The sequence below is a fragment of the Anser anser genome (genome assembly GCF_964211835.1).
Source record: "Anser anser genome assembly, chromosome: 4".
Taxonomy (NCBI): domain Eukaryota; kingdom Metazoa; phylum Chordata; class Aves; order Anseriformes; family Anatidae; genus Anser; species Anser anser.
The window spans coordinates 44,858,338-44,883,549 of record NC_139724.1 but is presented as its reverse complement, the minus strand read 5'-3'; the positions used below and the strand labels follow the sequence as shown (position 1 = coordinate 44,883,549).

General features: G+C 42.8%; 1 long non-coding RNA gene across 1 annotated transcript; it reads left to right on the top strand.

Moving 5' to 3' along the window:
• The first annotated feature begins 12,880 nt into the window (after positions 1-12,880).
• On the top strand, positions 12,881-19,949 carry LOC310899650. The gene is made up of 3 exons (XR_014584451.1): positions 12,881-14,010; positions 16,681-18,138; positions 19,237-19,949. It is a non-coding gene; the product is annotated as an uncharacterized lncRNA (long non-coding RNA).
• Positions 19,950-25,212: the final 5,263 nt, after the last annotated feature.

Here is a 25,212-nt window from a genome sequence, read left to right as displayed (position 1 = left end):
AACCAAACCAAACCAAACAAAATAAAACAACCCCACAACAAACAAACACAAAAAATAAGCAAACAAAACACCAACCCAACACCTAAGCTGTACTGACGTACTGAAAGGCAGATGTGTTTTTTTGTTGTTGTAACTTATCTTTAGTAATTGTCTCTTCCCACCCTAAATATTAATTTTGTTCACCATGAAAATGGCAAAAACAGAAAATCACCAGGTACTTTCCTTCTGTATCAACGGTCTACTTGCAATGAATTATACTTCCAGAAATCTTTCATTTGAACGTCACAGAATGCAGAGACAGTCCAATGAGTTTAGCTTCAAAATCCTATTTTTTTATTGATAAAGTACGTCTGTCCTCAGTGTTTATGTACAGAAATAAACAGCAGTTTATATCTATAGGGACAACAAAACACGGCTTTGCTTAATTGTGAGGCCATTGTATGTGGCAGAAAAGATTTATTCTCACTTCAGGTGTTAAAGGGATACATTTGAGTCTTGTCTGGAGAAGTCTGGAGCACAAAATCTGCTTTAAAGCCTACTAAAATCTGTCTCTGCACAAGACTAATTCCTGTGTAATCACTTGTTGTAGGACATGGAGACTGCAAATGGATCACACCTGTGTTTGCTGATGACTGACTTTAAAGAAAAATGCTCTGTTAAATTTGGAATTACTGAAATGAATAGTCACTTTCTCTTACTTTCATTTCAAGAACTAAACTCCTTACTTTTTTTTTTCCCTTTCTTTATCTATTTATTGTGCAAGAGATTATTTTGGATTCCATTTCTCATCCTTTTTTCTGACTGCCTACCAGGCCCCAAGTACAAAGCTGCTTCTCCTTTCTATTCAAAGCTGGCAGGATTTAGCTCCCTCTGTTCTGCTAATACCACACTCAGGTGAAGATCTTCACTTGCAAGGAATGACATGGACATGAGGAGTGGGCATTGCTTAGGAAGGCAAGCACTTGCAGGTCTGTGAGCAAAGTACAAAAAGGAGACCTGAGCGTATGTGAATTTTTGCTGCTTAAAAATGTTTTCATTCAGACCTTTCAATGCTGTGCAAGAATTAGCTTGGGAATGGTTGGATCGCCATACATACAGATTTTTAATGCTTGCAGAATACTTTATATTTTTAAAAAGTTTAAAGAACATAATTCCTACAATGCACCCACTACTCAAAATGTAATTTCATAAATCTAATCTAACTCAAAATCTAATTTCATAACAAGTTTATGGACAGATCATCTCCTCCACAGTGAAAAAAGTCTTGGAACCGTTTTCAACAGCAGTTGTATTTGGCTGGTATAAAAAGACGAGAGAGGACAACAAAAAGGCATAAGCTGTCAGAGCTAGCAACTTCCCTGTCATAGGACACCCAAGATTTTGGGAGAGGTGGAAAACAATGAGCAAAGTGGTCACTTTTCAGACTGATGATGTCTCAGGCACAAACTTGAGTCACTTCTGAAAACTGTGATGATAAAAGTGGGATAACAGAGACGATTGTGGGTAATAAGCTAAGACAGCTGCATGAAGAGGTTGATTCTCAAATTGCTGGTCTAATGCCTTCTGCATTTTCAATCTGTTTCTTTGGACCTTGTGGGTAAGCAGAATTACATTCCTTGATGTTGCATATGCCTGCAAACCTCTCCCATCTTCCAGACTGTAGTTAAACCTAAGGCTTACTACAGCTTTCAGGTTGCAGAAATTTATGTGAGGCTTGCCTCCATCTGTGCAGTTCTGTGCAGCCAGGGAATATGGGGTCTCGAGGGCTTTATGTCTTGTTCCTTGCTGTTTATTAGAACAAAACCATTAATTTTATGAGCTTTTAAATAAATCATTGGCAAATATATATATATTAGTTGCTATAAAATATGTACACATTTTTATCTCTGCATGAGAAATTAAATTGTTTTCATTAATTTTCAAGGATAAAAAATAACTTTGACATACAATTAAAATCAGGACAGGCTGGGGATAAGGCAAATAAAGCACTCCGTGTGAGAGCTGATCTCAACCAAAATGCTCATTTCTCGTTCACCAATTCACAGCTCAGGAAAAATATATTTGGGTCATTGCCCAACTTCTTTTGCCCTGAATTTGGATTGGCCATCTTGCTGCTGTATTAACAGGCCCTGCTCTATTCCAGGGAACACTTCTGGGAATATGTTTCTGTTTTGTAATTGCAATAACAGTAAATACAACTGGTCCTTCAGATTATGAAACACTGAATGTGTGCAGTTCACTCCACTTAGTGCTGGCCACTTTTAAAATGTATTTTCTCTCCTGTGTTTTCAGGCAGTGAAGTAAATAGGTTTACAAACATGATAAGAGTTTCACAGTCAGATTGTGGAAATGCATGTTAGTATATATCCATCACTAGAGTGCAAGGTATTTATTAATTATGCATTAAACTTTCTTACCTAGGAAACTATTCGATACCATTTTATGGTAATAATGTAGTGTAGCTGGAGCTGATGATACCTGTGGGTCACTACATTACTAGAAGGTGCAATACAAGATACCACATTTAAATTAAGGTCTAATTCATTAAATAGAGGTCTCAGAAACCCTAGAAATGTAGTACTAGGTATAATCCAATCCATCAGTTCCGTTAGCTGGGATCAAGCGTAGTAACTGTGACAGATACCTGTAGTCTGTTCTTAGGCATGTCCAGTAATACAGATTCCATAGATTCTATAAATAATCTCTTTGCTAAATGCTAAAACACAATTAGAAAGTTAATCTTAATATTTGAGATAGATTTTTCCCTTGCCATAAAGAAAGTAGATTGATTCTTGTTCTATTCTTGAGGGCGTAGAGAATAACAGATGGTCACCATGCTCTTTTAACTACTTTTTATCCATCTGATGTCACCTTTCTTTCTTCAAATCTTCACTTTCCTATGAAAAACAAGCAAACATAAAAGACCACCAACAAAAAAAACAGTTTTTTCAACTCTCCTTTGTAGCCCTTATTTTCTAAACCTCTCACCACTCATTCACCAGTCCAATTTGTCCTAATCCTTTCTGAGATTGAGATAGGTACTCAAATGTGGAAGTATTGTGTTCTGAATTAGGTCATGTTGAGTTCCGAGTACAATGGAGTATCTCACTTACATGCTATGTTTCTTTTGAAACACAGAGAAACTTCTGTTTTTCTTTGGAAAGACTGTTACATAAATGCACTCCCTATGCTTTTAGGTTGTTAATTAAAACATTAAATAAGTCCACATCCAGGTCTGACACAGTCAAGACCCAGCTTTGGAACTCTTTTGAATATGAGCTTTCAACACTCACCTGAACATGTAAGACTGTGTCAATGGTCTTAATTAAAGTGAAGTTACACCATGCTTACAGGTTAACCCTTATCTATTAGACGAGGTGTTGCATGTAGGAAACAGAAGAGCCTGGCTTGACCTGTACTGGATGAGTCCACGCTGGCTGATTTTATCCCCTTATTATCCTCTGGATGAATATAGAGTGAGTGCTTTGTAATTTGTTCCATTATCAGAGTCCCACTGACTGGTCTGTAATTCCTCCAGTCCTATTCTCCTGAGCTATCTCCAGCGAATATTAAGTAATAACTGGGGAGCAGCAGAAAGGACGGTGAACCTGAAACTAAGGGGTGGCCACAAAACCAGCAAGGTGGTCACCTCACTGATTCGGGCCTAGTCCTCCAGGGCCTCAGGCACAGGCTCATTCTTATCCACCTGAATAGGCTGGTATATACATAATTACATTCATACTGGATGGACTATTATACTGTTATTATCCAAGCACAGTGATACAGCTTTTTACGCTTAAAAAGTTTTTTTAAGTCTCTTCCTTTAGCTCTTTTTTTCATTTACATCTTGCTTGCAGTAGGGAAGTATCAGGCTGCTTCACTATCTCTAGACAAGTAATATAAACAGAAAGATTTTAAGTGTTCTTAAGAACTGTGAAACAATTTTTCTAGCTATTAATAAGTAATAAGTAAATAATTATTGAATTAGTAAGTCAGAAGATTTAGTCTATTCAAGCATTATTTTTAAATGAGTGCAGCTTGGTATTGGACTGCTTTGCCTTAGCATATGCATTTATCAAAGTTTTGAGGCTAATATCACTATTTTAGCATGAGAAATATTGTATGTTTTCATTGGCAGGCAGGAAACATTTTTCACTAACAATGTAAGGACCTGTATTACCAGGCATGGGGTTGAATGCACAGAGATTAACAGTGTAACTCTACCATCTGATAAAGCTCACAAGCACTTACATTATATGCTAACCAACTAGCTGAAGGAGATGCAAAATATTTGGCCAAATAGAATATGTGCATACCCTTTACAGAAGCATATAAAATAAACTTTTATTAAAAAACATTTCCTTCAGAATCTGGAGTAGAAGAGACTGCCTGCCTCAACCGCCAGATACATAAAAGTGGAGGTGTACGAGGGCTGTCATCTGCTCCAGTTTGGCTGAAGACTTCAGTGACGAGAAGTTGTTACCACCTAATGGTTGTTGAACCCCCCTTCAAAACTAGCTGGTAGTTAGCTTAGTTCTCTGCAGGCAAATACCCACTTCACAAAGATTCCAGTCCTGTCCTATCCTACAGTTCTGTTAGCAACCTTGGGGCAGTAGCTGAATGACTTGGAGCACGAGATCTTCTCCCAGTACTATCTCCAGGCAGCTTGGAAACATGCTGGCAGGTCTCAGCAGTACTGCTGCTTCTGCTCTACCTGCCCATGAACGGGCAGTGTGAATCGATTTCCGGAACTTTTAGTCAGGCTTTTCAGAATTAATACATCCACTCCTTCACATTTCTGAGAAAAAATGCTTGCTGGGGAATTGCAGCTTTGCCTCGTTCTTTCTTCCTGTTCTGCCACAAGTCTTAGGGATGGGCTGAAATAACGTCAGTCATCCCGATAATGAGAAACGCTTATTTCCTTGCCACTGTGAAGAAAACAATAAGTTGCTTTAAGATAATATTTGCCTCTAACCACACTAACAGAATGCACTGAATTTTACTGAAGGGCTAAACTAATGCTTTAAACTCAGCTCCATGGGTTATTTTTAGATCCTCTGCTGGCTGGTGATAATGATCCTCCTCAGGCTTAAGTCACAGGCAGAATAATCCCCTGAATTCTAGACCCTTTATTAATCATTCGTGTATTTTTGCTTTGTAGGAGGAGAGCTACATCCCACCTGCGTGCTTGGATGCTATTAACAAAACAACTCAAAGTATTGTATTTTTCCAAAGCAGTCTTACCTCAGAGATCAGGGAACTGTATTACTTTGGATCCTGCAAGCGTAATCTCAAGACACTGCACAAGCAATTGTTTTTATCTTGAGAATGTTTGTGCTCAGAACCACCATTACTGTCCTTCACATGCCCAGATGTAAAAGTTGAGAGTAGCTGTCCCAAAACACACTGTCTGGTATCTTACAGATAAGTACTTATCTGGTAAGTACTAAACAGATAATAGAAGGGGTTGCTCATTGTTCAGAAAGACACAGAACAAATGCTCCCTCTTCTCTAAGATACCTTTGAGAACAAGGAAGGAGGCAAATTGGAGCAGAGAGCCCTATGCTCTTCAAAAGGAAGGAATGATGTATGGCTTTCGCTGTACAGCTTCTTTTGCCACCCTTGTGCAAGTTTCTCCCATGCAGTCCACTCTCATGGAGTAGTGCAGGTCCTACACAGACACTTTGGAGCAGGAGCGTAAATGGCAGTGCGAGAAGTCACTGAATTTCATTGCCAGGCCAGCAAGCATTTGTATGCTGTGCATTAAACCTTTACTGCTCATATTGTTTCAGTGAGACTAGGAATTCCAGAAGGCATCGGTTTCTGTGTGTTGCATTGCATGAGCCCTCATATATTTCTTGCAGAATCAGCTGAAAAATGCTTAAGAAAGTCACATTCTGGTGTTATCCCCCTAAGATGTGTATAAATTTATAGGAGAAAAAGAAAGTTCTTTGTGCTGAGCTGTATCACACTGATTTCTAGAAAAAGGATATGTTTATTTTTATTTTTTAAATTTAGCAAGAATTTATTTTCAAGTGCGTAGCATACTAGAAAACAAATACTTTCCTAAGTTATAAAAAGTGTTGTGGTTTTTCTTTTCTTCAGTTTTCCACATATGTAAATGTGGAAAAAGAAAAAGCATTCAAGGAAAATTTGAAGAAGATGGAAGCATTTGAAAAATCATTGGCAAATCATTACAGTGTCCTTACCAGCAGTTCCACTGTGACTCTTCAGAAGAGCAAACAGTATTTAAATCTTCCAGTGAGAAAGGAAATGGCAGATTACTTCCCCTCACTTTTCACTCTGCTAAACTCTGCTGAGAGTTACAAGTGAGAAGTAATATCATCATAAAGACAGTAAAAACTCATTTTGCTCTGCAGAACAGCAAAGGTCAAATCACTGGTAGAGGATCAGATTCTACACTTAAGGTAGAAAACAAAAGTAGATTTAATTTATTGACCAGAGGTTAACCATACCAAAAGCAAAGAAGCATGCTGAAAAACAGATCAGAAAATGGAGATTGAAATACCCTGCAAGGTACTCAGATCTCACAGTGAGCAGGGGAAGCTAAGGAAGGTAAATTATCGGATGATATTGGAAAGTATTAATACCACGAGAACAAAGAACAGCAGGAAATACAGATAATGATCATGAAACTCTCGTTATTTAGTCCCTCACAAGACAGATTATCTCCTCAGCAGAAAAAGCCTCTGTGTGTACAGAAAGAACTTGGCCAAATGTTGTGGTCTTTAATCAGAGAGATTTCTGGAGGGCAATTGGTTGGGGCAGACAAGTTTTGAGACCATCAGCAATGCATGCCTTCCAGCATTAGTGATTTTTTCCAGTTGTGAACATCCCAAATTCTGTAATCAGCCAATTCATTGGTGACAGAATGCTACTTGCACCAGTAATAGCTGCTAAAATGCTGCTCCAATCAGGAAAATAAGTTTAAAATTAATTTCTAATAGGCCATGCTTGCCATACAAGAACAGATAAGTTCTGATAAGAATCCTTTAGAGAAACATCTTATTAAAGGATATGAGGATAAATCTGTTTGGAAAAACTCTTTAAAATTGCATTCAAAAATAGAATTTTGTACAACCAGATAAAAAGAGAAAGATAAAAGTACCATTTGTCAGTTCAGCTGACAGGAAAGGTACCTACGGAAATTTCTTCATGGTTTCCCATAGAAGTTGAAAACATACACATTCCAAATGTTGAAGGAAAAAGTCTCTGCTACTCGGCTGCAATATTTGGAAGAGACGGGGGTTGTATACTGGGGTGCTGGATGGGATCCCTGCTGCAGCTGTTACAAGGCCTGAGGGGAGTGGGCTTAGGGCCGGCACACGTGCTGGTGGCAGGCCTGGGGGCAGCCAGAGAAACCTTCAAACTCAGTGAGATTTGGCTCTTTTTTTTTAATGTAGAAAGCAGAAGGCCCATCTGTGACACAAAGATTAATCTCCAGGCAAATTTAAGCCCTTAGGCCGCAGGACGGGTAGACAACTAGAACTTTCCAAAGAAAAGGAAATCCTAATTTTCTTAATACCAACCGTTTTCCCTGTGTTCCACATAGCAAAATTATTCTATCAAGTTTTCACAGAGAAGAACCCCATTAACCTCACCTGGAGAAGCTGGCAGCCCATGGCTTGGACAGGTACACTCTTTGCTGGGTTAAAAACTGGCTGGCCGGCCAGGCCCAGAGAATGGTGGTGAACGGAGTGAAATCCAGCTGGTGACTGGTCACCAGTGGTGTTCCCAGGGGTCAGTGTTGGGGCCCATCCTCTTTAATATCTTTATTGGTGATTTGGATGAGGGAATTGAGTGCACTCTCAGTAAGTTTGCAGATGACACCAAGCTGGGGGGAAGTGTCAATCTTCCAGATGGTAGGAAGGCCCTGCAGAGGGACCTGGACAGGTTGGGTTGATGGGCAGAGGCCAATGGGATGAGGTTCAACATGGCTAAGTTCTGGGTCCTGCACTTTGGCCACAACAACCCCATGCAATTCTACAGGCTTGGGGGAGTGGCTGGAAAGCTGTGCAGAGGAAAAGGATCTGGGGGTGCTGATTGTTGCTCACCTGAACGTGAGCTGGCAGTGTGCCCAGGTGGCCAAGAAGGCCAATGGCATCCTGGCTTGTATAAGGAACAGTGTAGCCAGCAGGACCGGGGAGGTGATCGTTCCCCTGTACTCGGCTCTGGTGAGGCCGCACCTTGAGTATTGTGTTCGGTTTTGGGCCCCTCAGTACAAGAAGGACATCGGAGCTCTGGAGCATGTCCAGAGAAGGGCTATGAAGCTGGTGAAGGGCCTGGAGCACAAGACCCATGGGGACCAGCTGATGGAACTGGGGTTGTTTAGTCTGGAGAAGAGAAGGCTCAGCGGAGACCTTACTGCCCTCTACAACTCCTTGAAAGGAAGGTGTGGGGAGCTGGGGGTCGGCCTCTTTTTGCAGATAACTAGTGATAGGACTAGAGGGAATGGCCTCAAGTTGTGCCAGGGGAGGTTTAGTTTGGAAATTAGGAGGCATTTCTTCTCAGAAAGATCAGTCAGGCATTAGGACGGGTTGCCCAGGGAGGTGGTGGTGTCACCGTCCCTGGGGGTGTTCAAAGAAAGGTTGGAACTGGTGCTTAGGGACATGGTTTAGTGGGTGACATTGGTAATAGGGTGATGGTTGGACCAGATGATCTTAAAGGTCTTTTCAAACCTTAATGATTCTATGGTTCTATTTTAAGAATTCAAATTTAATAGAATTTGGTTGAAAAATGAAAAAAATTGAAAATTGACTTTTCCGATAAGAATTGTTGGATGGTATTGCTGTTAGTTAACATCACAGAAAAATATATTTGTAACCATGTTTGTTGTGTCAGTGTTATGTTGTGTTGTGCCACTGGTAAATATGGAAAGGAATCACATAACCAGGGGCCTCATTTGATTTCAAAGGACTAAGCTAGTAGCAACACAGTGAACATTAAACATATTATTTGGTCACAGTTTTGCAAAGCTTCTGCAAAATAAATACATAAATAAAAACCCAGAGATTCTGTTAAAATTCTTCAAATGAGCTTACAAAACAACACGTATCATAGAACTTCATTAAAGAGAATAAATCGCATAATCTCTGTGTGTTTACTTCTTCAGAACAATTACTTGAGGCAGGAAATCTTTAGATAAAAACATCTAATGATGCTAAGTCTCCTATCTAACCTCCTTCCCAAAAACATTACAGTTAATGATGACAAATTCTTTCCTTTTGTATCATAATAAAATTCAGTCTTTGTATATGGTTCAATAAGAACAATAACCTGTTTGGCCTTCTTCTTCCTAATTTTAAATTTCAACTGGTAATTAACTTCTAAGAATCTTACAAAGGTGGAAAAATGTTTTTCTTCTTTTTTTTTGCTCTAGTTTTTATTTGTTCTGAACTTTCAGTAACTAACAAATCAATTCAAAAAGGCCAGTGAATTCACAAGTTCAGGGGCATAGCAAATGTGGAAATCTGCATATGCTTTTCTCTTTCACAAGCTGCAGAGAAAATGAGATGAACCTACAAGGTATGGTCAGGGAAGGCTCTGGAAACCTCTGGTGAACCATGATATTATTATGTACTCCTGAGAAAATGGTACTGTGTTTTAACTCCTGACAGTAATTTAAGCGTTTCCTATACTAAAGCTGTGAACTGACAATCATTGCTGGAAAGATGGAGGTAGCTTAAGACATAGCTATCCACAGCTGCTTGTTCCTCCTCTGCCAGAAATTACCCGTACAGTTCAGCTCGTGGAAGAAATCACTTGAGTGCTCCTCATCAACAGCTTTGCAGAAGTCAGCTGATCTAATTGAAACTGATGCCGTGGCTGTGTCAAGTAACTCAGCTGATTTTGTGCTGGAGTGGGTGAGGAGAGCTCATATACTCTGTTCCCTGGCTGAACTGTGAGGATATGACTGTCTGCAGATAGCTGCTAACAAATAGGAGAGAAGATAGGTTGTCTGATGGTGGCCTAACGCTGCTGCCAGTGCTACTTTTGGCAGACTGGAATCAATAGCAGTTGCTATAAAGACGCCTTATCAGTCTGGATAAAGACAGAGACTTTACAGAAGCAGCAACTTAAATGCTTGAAAAGCATACAGCTGATGTTTGAGGCAAGGTAGCTCAGCAGATACCGCAATTCTTTATGAAAGCTTTTACTGAAACAGTCTATGAAATTATGCAAAATAGTTTGTCTGAGTGTGCCCTTTTGCATTTGCACCTGACAAGGAAAAAGAAATACGTTTAGTTCAATATTGCATTTGACTTTTACAGGAATTGTGCAACAGTAAAGTGCTGACAAAGTTTTTATAAGGTCATCTGGAAGTTGCTAGCTGAATGGAAGGAGGGCTCTTGTAGTCACTTTGTTACTTGAACCAAGCTAAGAGGACAGAGGAAGAACTCACACAGCCCAGAGAGTTGCCGTTTTTGTTGCGGTTGTTGTTGTTTGTTTATAAGAGGTTTAGCACAGAGTGTAAAAGAATGTGTTTTAGCATCAGATATATGATAATCTTTTGAAGTACTTGCTGGAACTTTCTACTTTCTGAATCTAAAATCTAAAACACAGCTCAGTAGTTAAGGCAAGAAAAACAAAACAGCACAGAAAAGAAAATGCTTTGTTTGCAGAGACTCTTCTGAGCCCAAAATGCAAACACCCCCGCATGTCAGGGTGCCAGGCTAGGATTGTTTGCAATACAGACTGGCAATGCAGCTGGCAAACCTCACCCCTACTCTCACTGCATCTTTCCAGTCCCTCAGCATCAACCTCCTCCATCCCAAACTTGCCTACATCCACAGATGTGCAGGGCTCTGGAGCTGGGGATGGGGTGGTGAGAGACACAGCAGCAGGTGGCAAAAAAAGAAAATCATGAAGAAAATGGAGAACAAATTAAAAAAAAAAAAAAAGTCAGCCCTCAGGGGGGTTACATGATTTCAGATAGTTGTACCAAATCCATCACTTCCATCATTTGTCATCAGACCCTGTCAGGGCCTATCCCCATCGATTTCAGTGGGTTTGGGGCTAGGTCCAGAGTCAATATGAAGTATTGAAAGAGCTGGTTAAAAACAGTGGCGATTCTAGGGGCTCTGCCAGTCAAACGCCATCTTAATGCCTGAACGATATACCCTGCTCAGCAGTCAGCTGTGTCGCTGCCGGGCCATTGGCTTTCAGAGGAAGTGTCTGTGGGTGACAGTGACAAAGACAAATACATCTGGGGGGTGACCATTTGATCTAAAGCTTTGACAGGGCTGCTCCCTGCCAGCAAGAGCTGACTCTGGACTGACGCAAATGTTCATTCTGGATTGAAATATGAACTTGGCATATACAGTGCACCGAAGCCAAAATTGAGAAGGTTTGCTGTTTAGTGGAAGTGCTGGTGCTAAAGTAAGCAGTTCTCCTTCTTGCTAAGTCTGCAAAACTAGTGACCAATATGGTCAAAATCAGAGGAATGCTGTCAATTTAGCACAAGCATCATTCTAAAGAATTTTAAGTTGTACTTGTAAAATCTGGTACGAGAAGAGTTGTTTATACTGCACAGTTAATACTGGAAACAGTTTCCATAATAAGTTTGCTTTTCAGTTGCTCTCCTTCCCTGTCCCTTGCAAATGTAAATTTAATAATAATAAAATGTAAACTCTGTAAAAAGGCTTCAAAGCAGAAATCTAAAAACCTCCAGTGTTCCCTGAAACTTCATGTCACATCTTGTCTTCTAGTAGCATCTCTAAGGGAAGTTCACTAAAGAAATATGCAATGGTTAGGAAGTGAATCTTTAGACTTTTTAACAGTTTTCTACTATTTTTTGACTCGTGGCAAACCTGGTATTTGTTGGCACTTGTGTGAAAAGCCTAGATTTGTTTTGTTGACTGACAAAATAGTAAAAGGCTGTTTCTTTAGCTACCTATTGGGCATCTAAGGGAAAATGTGTTAATGTTTGACACATTGTTGTCACATTTTTCACAACACAGTGTTATCTAAAGTACAAAAAAACATCTCTCTGGAAAGAATAATATGATTTATTTCTGTGAGAATTTACAGATGTTTATGAAGAGCCCTTAAGAAACAGGATGGACACTGGAACAGAGGTGAAAGCAAACAACTTGCGGATCTCCCCCTTTACAAACTCTCTGGATCAGTGCTGTGCTGATTTCCTAATGCTTTTTTTTTTTAATTATTCTGCTTGGAAAAAAGCATAAACATTTCCTGAAAGTGCACCCTAGAGATAACCAGTTCCCAGAGTGTTACTGACTCTTTCCTTTCTTAAAAATAAAGCTGTCTTTGCATCCTGGGCAATGGGTAAGTCTACAGACAAACCCTTTTTTCCTGTGCACTTGTTGGCCCCTGGGAAGGAGGCTAACCGCAGGCTGAAAGGGAAATGGTGCAGCTCCTTTTGCTCGGAGATAGGCAGCACTTCACTGCCTCCCCAGAGCCAGCATCCATGTGTTGCTCCTGCACTGCGTTGCTCAGAGACCTGAAAATGTGGGAATGTTTGAAATGCTGGACAGAGCCCAATCCAAGCAGATCAGCTGTGCTGTCTTTTGCTCTCTCAAATAAATGTAGTTAGCTTGCTGTTCAATTTTGTTTTATGTTCTTCCAGCGCTGGGGAATTAGCCTGTGGTCGGAAAGGTTCCCTTTCACCCTGAGCTGAAACCTGCTGTCATAACGGGGAAAACTGTTTTCACCACTGTCAGAAGAAGCATCCGGCATTTGAGATAACAGCTTTTGAAACAGCACAGAAATAGTTATCAGTTTTGTCTTTTTAACACTGGCAGTTTAAATAACTTTCACCCTTAGTTCAGGGATACTTGCTGGTGAGAGCTGTTTTCAAGGGTAGCTTAGGACCTTCAGGTAGGCAGAGAGGACACAGTGTGCAAACAGAGAATGTTGAGCTATCGTTTTCCAGTTACATGTGAGAAAAATAAAATGAAGAGAGCAAAAGGCAAAAAAGCCTTATATAAGGCACCCAGCCTTGCACAGTGGCAATCACCACAATTCAGGGTGCAATACAATGTTCAGGGTACAAGCAGGGAAGCTACACAGTTTAACAAAAGCAAACCTGAGAAGTTGCTTATTTATAAATTGTTTATTGCTTGTAAATACAATTTGTGAAGTATTTATTAGCTAAAATCCTCAAAATCAAATGTGCCTAAGGTTGTGAGCTGAGTGTTAGCACTGGTTGCCAGATTATTATTAAACATTACTGCTGGTCAGCTTTCATCATATCACCAACAACACATATTACTACCAGCACATTTATTTGTACTGCTTTACGAACGACGTGGGGTAACCGGGGATCTGGTCTGGTTACACAGTGATCCTGTCAACTGTGTTTGGCCCGGGGAACACGACGGGCCTGTGTCCTGCCTCGGCTCACGGCCAGACCCTGTGGGGCCTTCGCCGAGAGCGGGAGCAGGCCCTGCCCCAGCTGCTCCGCTCTCCTCACCCGGCACCGCTGGGTCAGTGAATTCACTGAACACAGGGAGTCTTCAACCTGCTCCTCTGCTATTTCTGTCACTGCTTGCTGTTTCAGTGGCATTTTAAAAGTCACCTTGCTCAGGTGCCATAAGCCCTGAAGGTGAGAAGCTCTGCACCTTGCGTGAAGCTTTCCGAGGGGCAGAGAAGCATGGCTGCTATGACTTTCTGTAAGCTGCGCTATCTTTCCAATACAATGCTACTGCCTTGGTGTGTGGAGGTACTTACAGTGAATTTAAGACACTGCTCTCACACTTTTGACCATGTTTCACCAGTATTTCTCCCTTTTATCCCAGAAGATTCTCAGAAGACCTGGAAAATGCCTGCATGGCTGTCACTTCCCCCACGGACAGGAGCAGGCACTGCTCCACCCAAGCGTGTTCACTGCCAATACTGCATAGGCAGCTGTCCCAGGAGACGAGGAACAGATGACACTACCAATGTACAGCGTGTCAGAGGATCTCCCGGGCAACTTCCAAAGCCACTGGTTACACAGGGCACAAGGATTTCAAGCACCAAACGTGGGTAAGTTGTATGGCACTATAATTTGTTGCACAGCCGACTATCTACTGCCTTACGTGTTCTCTGTGAGCACCATTTTGAGAACTTCTGGTCTGGTTCTCAGTGCCGTGATTATTGCTTTCACACAGATACCTTTCTTCTCCTTCCAGTATACGTTTTATTTTTTCCTTGTCATCTTTTCTTTCCCCTCTAACTCATTTTCATAACAACTGCACTTAAGTGTGATTATTCCCTCATTTGCGCAAGTACATCACCCCTTAAAATCCATGTTATATTTGTGCATGGAGAACTCACTGTTGGATTCCCCCACCCCTTCTTTTCTTAAAAACAAAAATGAACAAGCAATGAGAGGAATAAACCCCCACAAAGTCTCAGTATTATCCTACAACACAGCAGTCATTAAGACAGCAAGTGAAATGTAGCTTCTCCAACAAAAACGCTAGAGGAGGTTGAAAAAAAATGTAGGTGGGTATTTGTTCTTACAAAAGGCTTATTGTATAGAGCTAGTATTAAACATGGGGTGGTATCCTGCGTACATCTTTGTACACCCAAACTCCAAGTCTGTGGGAATTTCCAAAGTGCAAAAGGCACAGAGTCTAAGTCAGAATTATTTGTAAACATGGGATAGATGAGATTTATGTAACAGGCTACTGCAGATTTATGAATCCAGGAAAGGAAATAATTACAAAGGAAATTGAAGTTAAAAATAATCATGAACCACCAAAAAGCCTGTGCTTTCTCCTCTTTCTCTGGCAACACAGTGTTACACCCACTTGCTGTGTGCCAGTTCATTCTTCCTGATAACTACTGGGGCCAGTAATGGAGGCTCCAGTTTAAAAAAGAAACTTTACTTGGTGAATGATTATTATATGTTCAAACTAGGTTTTAGATTACTTAGACAAAAAACATATACAATTTGCCTATACATCTAGCACAAAAAGACTTCTAATAGTGTGTTTTGGTACAATGCACTTCTTCTGAGAGCAGAAATAACTGAAAATAAGTGAAATTCAAAAACAAAAACTAGAGCTAACCTACAATCTCATGAAATTTACTGCCAGCAGAACAGCATAAAATGTAATCAGCAAGACACAGCTGCACTGTCCGTTGTACTCGAGACAACTTCCTAGGCAACTTTTTTTTTTTTTTTTTTATGTAACAAATTCCTCCCTTTCCTCCCTTTGCATTCCCTGCATGTGGTCCCATTTTAGCAGGGACCAAATGCTTTGCTCTCTTCTGTGCTGTTGTGAGCCAGGACCCGTCAGTATTGCATCGGGAGCTGCACAACCAGGCAAGCCCAGTGCCTTTCTGCTGGAAGAGGTTTCCGAATTGTGCTCCGTGTTCTCCTGGGGTGTCCTGGCTCCGTGGTCTGGAAAGGGAATGATTGATAACCTTTCCTCTAGAACAGGTGCTAGATCTAGCCAGAATTTGCCCCTGGAGGGCCTTCTAGTTTGTAGACCTCTGTAGACCACTTTTCGTATTCAAAGTAAGAACGTGTTGACAATAAAGTGACATGTGGAGCTGTGATATGTGAACAGTGAAGGAAAGAACTGCTTATAGTTCCCCAACAAGTACTGGTAGGGTTACAGGCACCCAATAAAATCAAATCTAAACCAATAACTCAGCTAGCCAGAAACAAAATCAGGAGAAAGGCTCAAGGCATAACACAGCGCTGGACACTGATGTTGCCCACAGTGCACATGATAATGCTGGTGGCCATGCCAGGGAGCAGGGAAATGGTACACCATCAGAATGCACACCCAAAGCCAGGCACAGGTTTTTAACGGTTCAGAGGAGAGATCGCAGGAAAATGCAACAGGATGAAGGAAGTCTCAGGGACCGTAATAACAACAATAACTTCCTTAATAGCAACAATCTCCTTAATAGTAAGGAAGTTGTAATCTGCACCAAAAAAGGAAGCTGCAGCACCATTAAGCTTCCTGTGTGCATGCCTAGCAAGTGATGTGGGGGAAAGCTGAGGAAGGAGGGCTTTTAACATACCACGTGAAGGATTTGGGGAAAAACCTGTACAGGTGCCACATAAGGACACTCAAGTGTGTTTTAATAATTGCCAAGACATGGTGATGGGTTTGATGGGATCTTTAGATGTTTGCATGTTTTCACCTGTCTTATTTTCTGAAATTAAAAGTAACAGTGTCTTCACGGGTATATGATTTCTAATGCTGTCTGAAAACGGTTTTGATAGAAGAATTTTAACAAGTTGTAGGTAAAGGCTTTTGGCTTCTGCAAGCTAATTCCTGGATGGGCAGAAATCAGTGTTCATTTTAGAGGGTTTGATGCCTGGTTCCTCACAGAATAATCTGCACGACAGAGGTCTGAATGAGATGCACGAGATCTTTTCTGCACATTCTGCTGAACAGTACCTGTCTAAAATACAGATTTTATTATAGGTGTTGGTTTACAATCACACTCGCTAATGACATTGGAAGGAAAAAATTTGCTAAAATGATTCTTTGAAGAAAGTAAAATAGCCGTGTGTTGTCAGCAACTTTAATACACCACACTTACTGCTGATTGACTTTAAAACTACATTATTTAGTGTAGAGGAACATGGCAGCATGTGGAGTAAATAATATTTTCTTACAGATATTTTTTTAGCGATTTATTGAAGAATAGCTTTAACCTTCACTGTGTTTCCTATATTCATTTAAGATTTGGGAGCACAGATCTGGTATGAACTGTTCGGAGCTAGGAGGATTTCTTCCAAGGGAATCTGTTTTGGAATCAGTTTTCAGATACAATGGGAGACTGACAACTTCCACTGAAAGGCTGACAACCTTCCGTGAAGCTACTTGGATGAAGCTACTTTGCAATAAAAGCTAAGACCCTGCAAGTACTGAAGGTCAAGTATGAACTAAGTTAATTCTGTAATTGGTAACAAGCGACTTCCAGCTCTGGCAAATTATATACTTAATACAAAGTATTAATATTTGTTGTTTTGTTGAAATGAGTGTCTCTGATTTTATCCTCGAATGAAAAGAACCAGAGAAATTAAGAGTTCGCTACTAAGCTAAGGCACGGGTGTGTTTCTGGGCCACTGGCTGCTGGCTTTTGGCTTATGCTATAGGGAGCGTCTCAAATATTTTGTACAAAGGAGTTGGATATGTATTTATACAACTTATACAGTATTTATGCCTAAGCTCAGTGTTTGTTTTGAATGCAATCGAGAATGAACTCGTACAGTAAACATTGGTGTCATTTAGAGATAGCACAAACCAAGTAGCACTTCTGTTCATATGCTTACTGCTCCACCGGCTTCAAAGCACTCGCTGAAGCACAGCTGGAGACAGAATGTAGTTTCATAAAGCACAGATCCCGCTTTTTCCCTACCGATCTGTGATAATTTTCTCAGAGCTGGGAGAAAGAAATGTTTGAAATTCTGAGCTGGTTACCATGCTGCTCTCAGTCCAAGTGAGCCCAACCCAAGATGTGAGACGCCCGCATCTGCACTTCAGCAGCCTCTTGTGACATTGAGCACAGCATCAGGAAAACAATTTCCCAACCATATATCATTAGAGAGCTCAGTGCAAGAGGATTGTCTGACAAAGGCTTTTCAATCTGATAGAGACTGTGAAGGCTCTTTACAGTTTCCTGATTAAATGAATTGTCTCTTAAACCGACTGATGACAATGAATCAGCTTCCAGCTCCTCAACCACAGGTGCGTGATCCTGCCCACCCTCCTGGCAGAGGACTTTTGTAGGCCCCTAATGCTTTTTGGGGTGAGGAAGGGTTGTGGTGGTGGTTGGGGCAGGAGGATGCACGGACTGGAGGCTCTGCAGCTGTGTTTTGGGCTGGCTCCTTGCCCTCTCTGCCCGCTGCTTGGGGAGAGGATCCTGGATCTTGGGGAAAATACCCCCGGGATTAGTGGGCTGAAGGGGGAAACAAGATCCTTGCTGCTCAAGCAGTTGCATACAGCAGCTCAGTGAAGTGTTGCTTGCTTAATTTGTTTTCTTTTTGACTTTCTGTCATGTTTCTGTTGGAGGAGCACTGATGTGCCCAGTGCTGATCCTTAGAGGGGCTGTTCCTGCGGGCTGGAAGGTCACATCAGCTGGAGCAGTGGCTGCTCACTTCCCCTGGAAACGGCGGTAATACCCAGCTGCCTTAAAAAGGTAAATTTTAAGTCCAAGAAATGGGAATTAAAGTTTCCAGTCACATCTTTGATGTTGTTAAATAGTGTCATGTACCCAGGATCTTTTGTTTTTGTATAAATACATTCTGACAACCTCAAAATTAGCTTGACTTTGACCCTTGAGTGGCATTAACCAAAGACAAAACATGAATTAACAGACTTGGCAGCATTTAGAACAATGTTTGGAGAAATGTCTTTGGTTGAAAAACAGAAGAGGTACAGATAATTTAGAGATGGTGCTTTCACTCAACCACTCCTCTTTCAAGAAAAAACAAATACAACCAACCAAAAAAAAAAAGGAAAAAAAAATCAAAACAGAAACAAATTAAAAAAAACTCGGAGTCTTAGGCATAAAAATAAACATTCTGAGGCAAATGGGAATGCCACCTCATTTAAAATAAGTTCAAGTGTAGAGGACAGGGTTATAATTTTCCTCAACTTGAAAGTTATATGATGAGACAACATTTATAAAATCTCTTGTCTATTCCCATGCTGATAACTGGAGACGCAACATCATTCGCTGAAAAGAATTAAGCATGAATGATTCGCTGTTTCCTAGACCATGAGAAAAATCTGGGCAAGCTTGAAAAGTTATGCCCCAGGGACAGCGTCCAAGCCGGGGCTGATTGTGCTGCGTGCGTGTGCGCAATGCCATCACAAGCTGTCTGCTTCCCCTACAAAGTGGCTGAGCCTCTGGTACAGCCCAGAGAGGATGTGGTGAAAGAACCCCCTGAACTACCTCCTCTCCATGGAAATTTGAATCTAGGTGTGACAATCATCCTGTTGCATGACTTTTAAGGTACTGAATTGTATTACAGCGCGTTGTGTATTTCATCTGTTAGCCTCCAGCCATCTCGAGAATGGCTGGATGTGTGAGGAGAAGCTCTCTTGGTGCTTCAGATGTGAATCATTGACTGGGTTATAAAAGGCAAAGTCAATTAATCAGCTCCTCCCTTCTGTTACCCGAGAGCTTTTGTTTATGCAAATAACATATCTTGGACCTTTGGTTATTTGTGTACCCTTTCAAAAGTAATTTCTACAAATAAATTTCAAATGTCAAATATATTTTATCATTTAGCATCAGTGTATAGAAGGAAGAGGTGAAAGAAGCAATCCAGCATCATTACTTATTGGGAAGAAAATTAAGGGAAAATTCTTTAAAGAAGAGAGAGAAGAAACAGAAAGCTGGAGGAAAATATCAGGAGCTCATTTGTGGACACTCCCCCGAAAGGTCGCGGGAGGCAATGGAAGGAATGAAACTGTTGATGGAAATCAGCAACGCAGACAAACATCCAAAAAAAATGCAATCTTCAAAAAAGCAGCAGGCAATCAGGCAGGGGTGCTGTGAGAATCCACAAACCTCAAGTCAGTGCTAAAATAGGAAGCCACCCAGCTCTGTGGAGCAAGGGGCGTCAGCGCAGCCCCAGGCGCCCACCTGGGCAAGAAGAGAGCCCGCAGGGACAGGGTGTGTCCAGCCCGGCTCCAAGGACGCTGGCAAAAGAGCACCGACCTCTCAGGTGTGGAAACGGTGGGGGCTAAATACTGGGCTCCAAGACACACAAACCTGGATGTGGAATAAGGCTGTTGCCTCTGACTGCTAAAACTGCTCCTGTTATCAGTTTTGGAAATAGTTCCTACTGCTGCTGCACAAGCAAAGGGACCAAAGACATTTTATACAGAAGTACTGCAGGCCATCATAAGGCGAAAGGAAGCATACTGTTAGAGAGACTGTGCTATAAATACACACGTGTATTAACTTGTTACATAAACTCAGTGGCATGTTGGACTTAAGCTGGCCTTTCTGTGAAAATACTTTCTGGAACAACTTCTCTTCTTGATTCGATCTGTCCCATATGCAGACCCAAAGACCCTGCGCTTCCTCCTGGTCACTGCCGCACTTATGGCCCAGCAATCCAGGCTCTTGGGGTGTGATCTCGGTAGCTTAGATTGTGGTGTCCCTCTAAGGACAGCAGCAATTTCTGTCTTGACTGGATTTTGGTTGTTGTGGCTGAGAGAGCTGGGGCTGTTCAGCCTAGAGAAGAGAAAAGGCTCCGGGGAGACCTCATTGCGGCCTTTCAGTACTTGAAGGGGACTCACAAAGAAGATGGAGAGCAACTCTTTGCTCCATTGGATAATGACAGGATGAGGGAGAATGGCTTCAAACTGAAAGAGGGTAGGTTTAGATTAGATCTAAGGAGGAAATTCCTCACTCAGAGGGCAGTGAGGCACTGGCACAGGCTGCCCAAGGAGGCTGTGGCTGCCCCATCCCTGGAGGTGCTCAAGACCAGGCTGGATGGGGCTTTGGGCAACCTGGTCTGGTGGGAGGTGTCCCTGCCCGTGGCAGGGGAGTTGGAATTAGATGGGTCTTTGAGGTCCCTTCCAACCTGAGCTGTTCGATGGTTCTGTGATTGTATGATTGTGGGACACACTCTGCCCTGTAACTTAAAGAATTTAAGAACAAATTTCGGTCTTGTTTTTCAAACATGAGAAGATTTTCCTGAGAAGAAAGCCCAAGTTTCTCTCACAGAGAAGGCAAACATCGGTGCCCCTTGTGATACAAACAGCCTCTAAGCAGCAGAGGGGGACAGATTTTTCTTCAAGTGAGCCCTGTGTGCCATGTTCCTGGCCAGGAGCATATCAGCACCAGAGCTTCCCTTTTCCTTTTCCTTTTCCTTTCCTCTTATCCCTTTCCCTTGTTCTTTTCCCTTTCCCATATCATTTTCCCTTTCCCTTCTCCTTTTCCTTTTCTCTTATCCCTTTCCCTTGTCTTTTTCCCTTCCCCTTTTCCCTCTCCCTCTCCCTTTCCCTTTTCCCCTTTCCCTCTCCCCCCCCCGCCCTCCCTCCTCCGCCCACAGCCCCACCCTCTCCCAGCCTCCTGCCTCCGCACGGAGTCACCCCCCGCCCTGCGCATGCGCAGCGCCTCCCACAGCCGGGCGGAAGAAGGGCGTGGTTTCTCCCCCCCACACCCACCCACTCCTCCACCCGCGCCTTGCGATTGGCCCCTTCCACCCCCCCGTATCGCGCCTTCTCCCTTACCGTTGGCCCTACCTCCCGGCGGCGCTTACCCATTGGCTGCGGCGGTGCTGCGGCCGGGGCGGGGGCGGTGCCCGCCGGGAGGTGCGGGAAGGCCCGGGCTGCCGCCGCTTCCGGGTCCGTGGTGGAGCCGCGGCGGAGGAAAATGGCGTAAGTGCGGGGCGCGGGGGGGGGGGTGAGGGGGCGCGGGGGGGGCCGTGAGGGCGGCCGCGGCGCGGGGCGAGCACTTGTTTCTGCCGCCCCAAAAGCTGCGGGTCGGCCTGGCGCAGCCCCCGGCGAACAGCCCGGTCTGGTTCGCTGAGGGGTGGTAGCGCAGGTGGCTGGGGGGCTGCCTGGGGGGCTGCCTGGGGGGCTGCCTGGGGGGCTGCCTGGGGGGCTGCCTGGGGGCTGCCTGGGGGGCTGCCTGGGGGCTGTGCGGCTTGGCAGGCTTCTCCCCTTCCCCGAGCTGCGGCGGTGTGTCAGGGAGGAGTTGGAGAAATGCCGGAAAAATGCACGCGTGAGGTAAAGAGTATTAGTTTCGTAGGGTATTCCTGAGGTACAAAGCTCTGGTCCAAACGCACACATAAAAAACGAAGTCAGTCTCCTCACTGAGACCAGCCCCAACAGGGATTTTACCCCCCTAAGTAGAGGAGCATCCGTAACAGAAACTTCTATTTATCCCCACTGTTACAAGCATTTAGGTTCTGGTGTGGTTTTGCTGGTTTTGCTTGGTTTTTCTTCCTCAGCAGCCAAAACTGGCAATGTTAGCAGCAGAACAACCCCCTCCCGTGAAGAAGCCTGGGACACGTGGCTAGGCATTTTATTTTTTATTTTTAATTTGAGGTAAAAGTAAGTGAAAAAGCAGCCAAAGTTCAGCTGGGCACTGCCTGACAAGCAGTGAAGTGATGCAAGGGGTGTGTTGCTTGCCACACCAGGAATTTCTTTAATTCCTCTTGTGTTAAGATTTGTGTCCTGCACTTTGACAAATAAATGAACAAAAATGGTCTGTTCTTGTGTGGGGGGAAGGAGGGGAAATCATCTATTACAGTAACTCATTTTTTTGTTACAATTTTGAAGTACTTAGAGCATCAGTGTTCTCAAAAGGATTGAAATAAAATGCATCACTGGATTTTTTGGACCCTGAATCAGTAGATGTAAAAGGTTTTTTTTACTCCTTTTGGACAATGGTACTTGTCTAAACCACTCAAACTAGATTTTTTTCCTCCTCAAGGAGCGTTATATATATTTGCAATGTAGATGCTTTTCTAGTAGTTGCTATTTCTCTGTTAGATAAAATATATCTCATCAGGTAGACTGCTGCAAGAATCATATTTGTATCTCACAGCTTCTTTGAAGAAGACTTTTAATTTTAACTCATTTTCTAAGAACACGCATTATTTACTAAGGTAAGCTCCTGTAGTGCAAATGCGGTGTAAGTAATGCTGTCCACACAGCAGTTTGACTGGGGTGGCTCCCAGCTCTGCTCTGTTTGGAGTTGAGCCGTTTCCGCTTGAGGTCGGAGCAGGATTTCATTAGTGCAATTAACGCAGTCGTCCAGCTTGTTTACAGTTTACCACTACCGTTGCTTCAAGCACTGGCTCAGGGGTAGGAACTTGGGCCCAAATCTCAGTTCTTCTACTGAAAATGATGCCAGTCCTCAATTGCCTGTAGGATGTGAAGCAAGTGCAACGCTTCGGATAGTAGAATTGCTGTGTAAGTGCTATCCCATAGCTTATTTAGTGTGTGTGTGCTTTGAGAACGACTTCTCTTCCTTCCCCTTTACCATACTTGTTGATTAAGGTCTTAACTGAGCTTCCTACACTGTCTGGGACTGGCTTGATGTCTCCAGACCTAGCCGGAATACTTTGGGAAAGACGCCAAGGTTGGCAGCTTTTTGTTTTGTAAAATGCGCTGAATGTGCGCCTAGGTGCTGATAACATCGCGCGCCCTCGGAGGGAAGTTCAGCTGAGTTATGTTTGCATTTGTGAGACTGCTGTCGAACATCGCTGAATTACGTGAGGCTCTGACTTGGTACCAGCTCTTGCTGGAGACCCTTTAAAAGAAAGTGACAAAGTGGGTAGGACATGGAAATGCCATTTCTTTGCCTTAAGGACCTGTTGTGGGCATGGCTCCCTTAGTGGAGATGTGAAGCATCCGTGTGTGTTACCTAAGTTCCTTTATTTAGGCTAGGGGAATTTACCTCCTCTGGTTTAATCTTATGTCTTGGGCGCAATTGCAGCTCCGCTGTCTTGTAAATGCTGCAGAAACTGGGAGTTGTGTCCTCCAACTGGAAGTTAACTTTTAAGGAATTAAATGTGGACATTATTTTAGAGAGCAGATTTTGCTTTGCTTTCAAATTAACAAATACTTGGTAAACACTTGATTTCTCTGAACTGAAGATCTGAGGAGTGTCCCTGATAAACTTTAACTCCCATTTATTTCCCCCATAAATTCCAGTCATAATAATAAGGGGATTGGCAGCATCCTTTATTTCACTACTTGCTTCGTAACCGTATAGAAGTTTTTTTTCCTCAGCCTTATGAAATGTTAGCTTTTGTTCACATCTTTGGATACTGTTTTAGTCAGCCATCTCTGCAAGGTGTGCCAGAAAAAAGGAGTATTCCAAAGGATGGGATTAAAAAGACATTTCCTTTTCTCCTCTCCTTTTCTATCAGCCTGAGACCAGTATTACTCTGACATTCCCAGGCACCAAGTAAAATACCTGTTGCTTTCATCTTCAGTTGCAGGTGTAGGACAGAGCCCTTGTGGCCACGTTGCTGTTCCCTTGGCTTCAGCTCTCCGCCAGGCGGAGAGGATGCTGGAAGGCCTCTGTCAGCAGCGGGTCCGCCAGCTCCTCATCTTCCTGCCCTGCCCCTGCAGAGCTCACGTGCTGGGGGCTTTGTCCAGCCAGCCGCCTGAATGATGAAGCCAAAGTGTGAGACGGGATCTGCAGCGGTTTTTTGTGTTGACCATCCACTTTTGGATGGGCTTCAATTTCATTTTTTTGGGGGGTCACCCCTTTTATATATGCGTGCTTTCTGTAACTTTTATTGGTTTGTTCTAGCAGGGTTTTTTTTTTTTTTCCTCAGGCTAAGTGTTAGCACTTCATGCTGAAGTTAACACTAGTTTATGTATTTGATGTAACGGAAATATATTTATAAAGGCTTGATGCAGGTGCTTCTGAGTGAGTGGCTTTTTCAGGAATGGAGTGTTTGCTGAGAGCCTGGTCCAGGTTGGAATACTGGGAGCAGGCTGGAAATAAAGCACATCCCCCAGGACTGTCAGATGACTCAGTTTCCATCAATTACATCCTTTTAGTACTGATAAAATTTGAATAATACATGACTCAAGTAATTAAAACTTGTACATTTTCTGTTAAGTGTGTGTTTCTTCTCTAAAGAATGCCTGTCTGACCGGGAGGAGCAAGTCTAGGTAACATCGAACCCTCACATCTTCAATTCAATCTAAACATGCACCTGGAAAGCAGGCCCCAAGTATTTTGTGTGGGCATCACAAACCGAGGGCTGGGCTTCCTCTCTCTCCTCGTTCTCATTTGCAGAAGGGTGACTACACAACATCTTAAAAGACTGATGTGAAAATAAATGAGTGGTGCGATTCTGCCACTGCTGTGCCCCGAAATCCACTGCTTCTCCTTTCTTCCTCTCAGGAGAAGTCACACAACTTTCTGTGTGTAGCACACCAGGCAGCTGATGCAAGCCACAAGTGACATTTGGAATAGTAAAGATGTTTTTAAAAAAGGGGGGGGGTCATTATAGTTTTGGACCATATTCTGGCTTGTTTTCGGGGATCATCATCACAAAACAGTAGAGACTTTGAGAACATACTGTAAAAAAGTGCAGAGATGCATGTGGATTTCTGGGTTTCTCTTCCCCACTGACGTGTGCTCTGTCTGGTACTGGCAGGGCTGGTAAGGGTCAGCTTCCCGTCCATTCCCGTCCACTCTCGTGCTTTCCAGAGTACTCCCCTAAGACTTGTCAAGTGTGCTGTTCCTTCAGAAGAACACACTGGCAGCTTGCTTTGA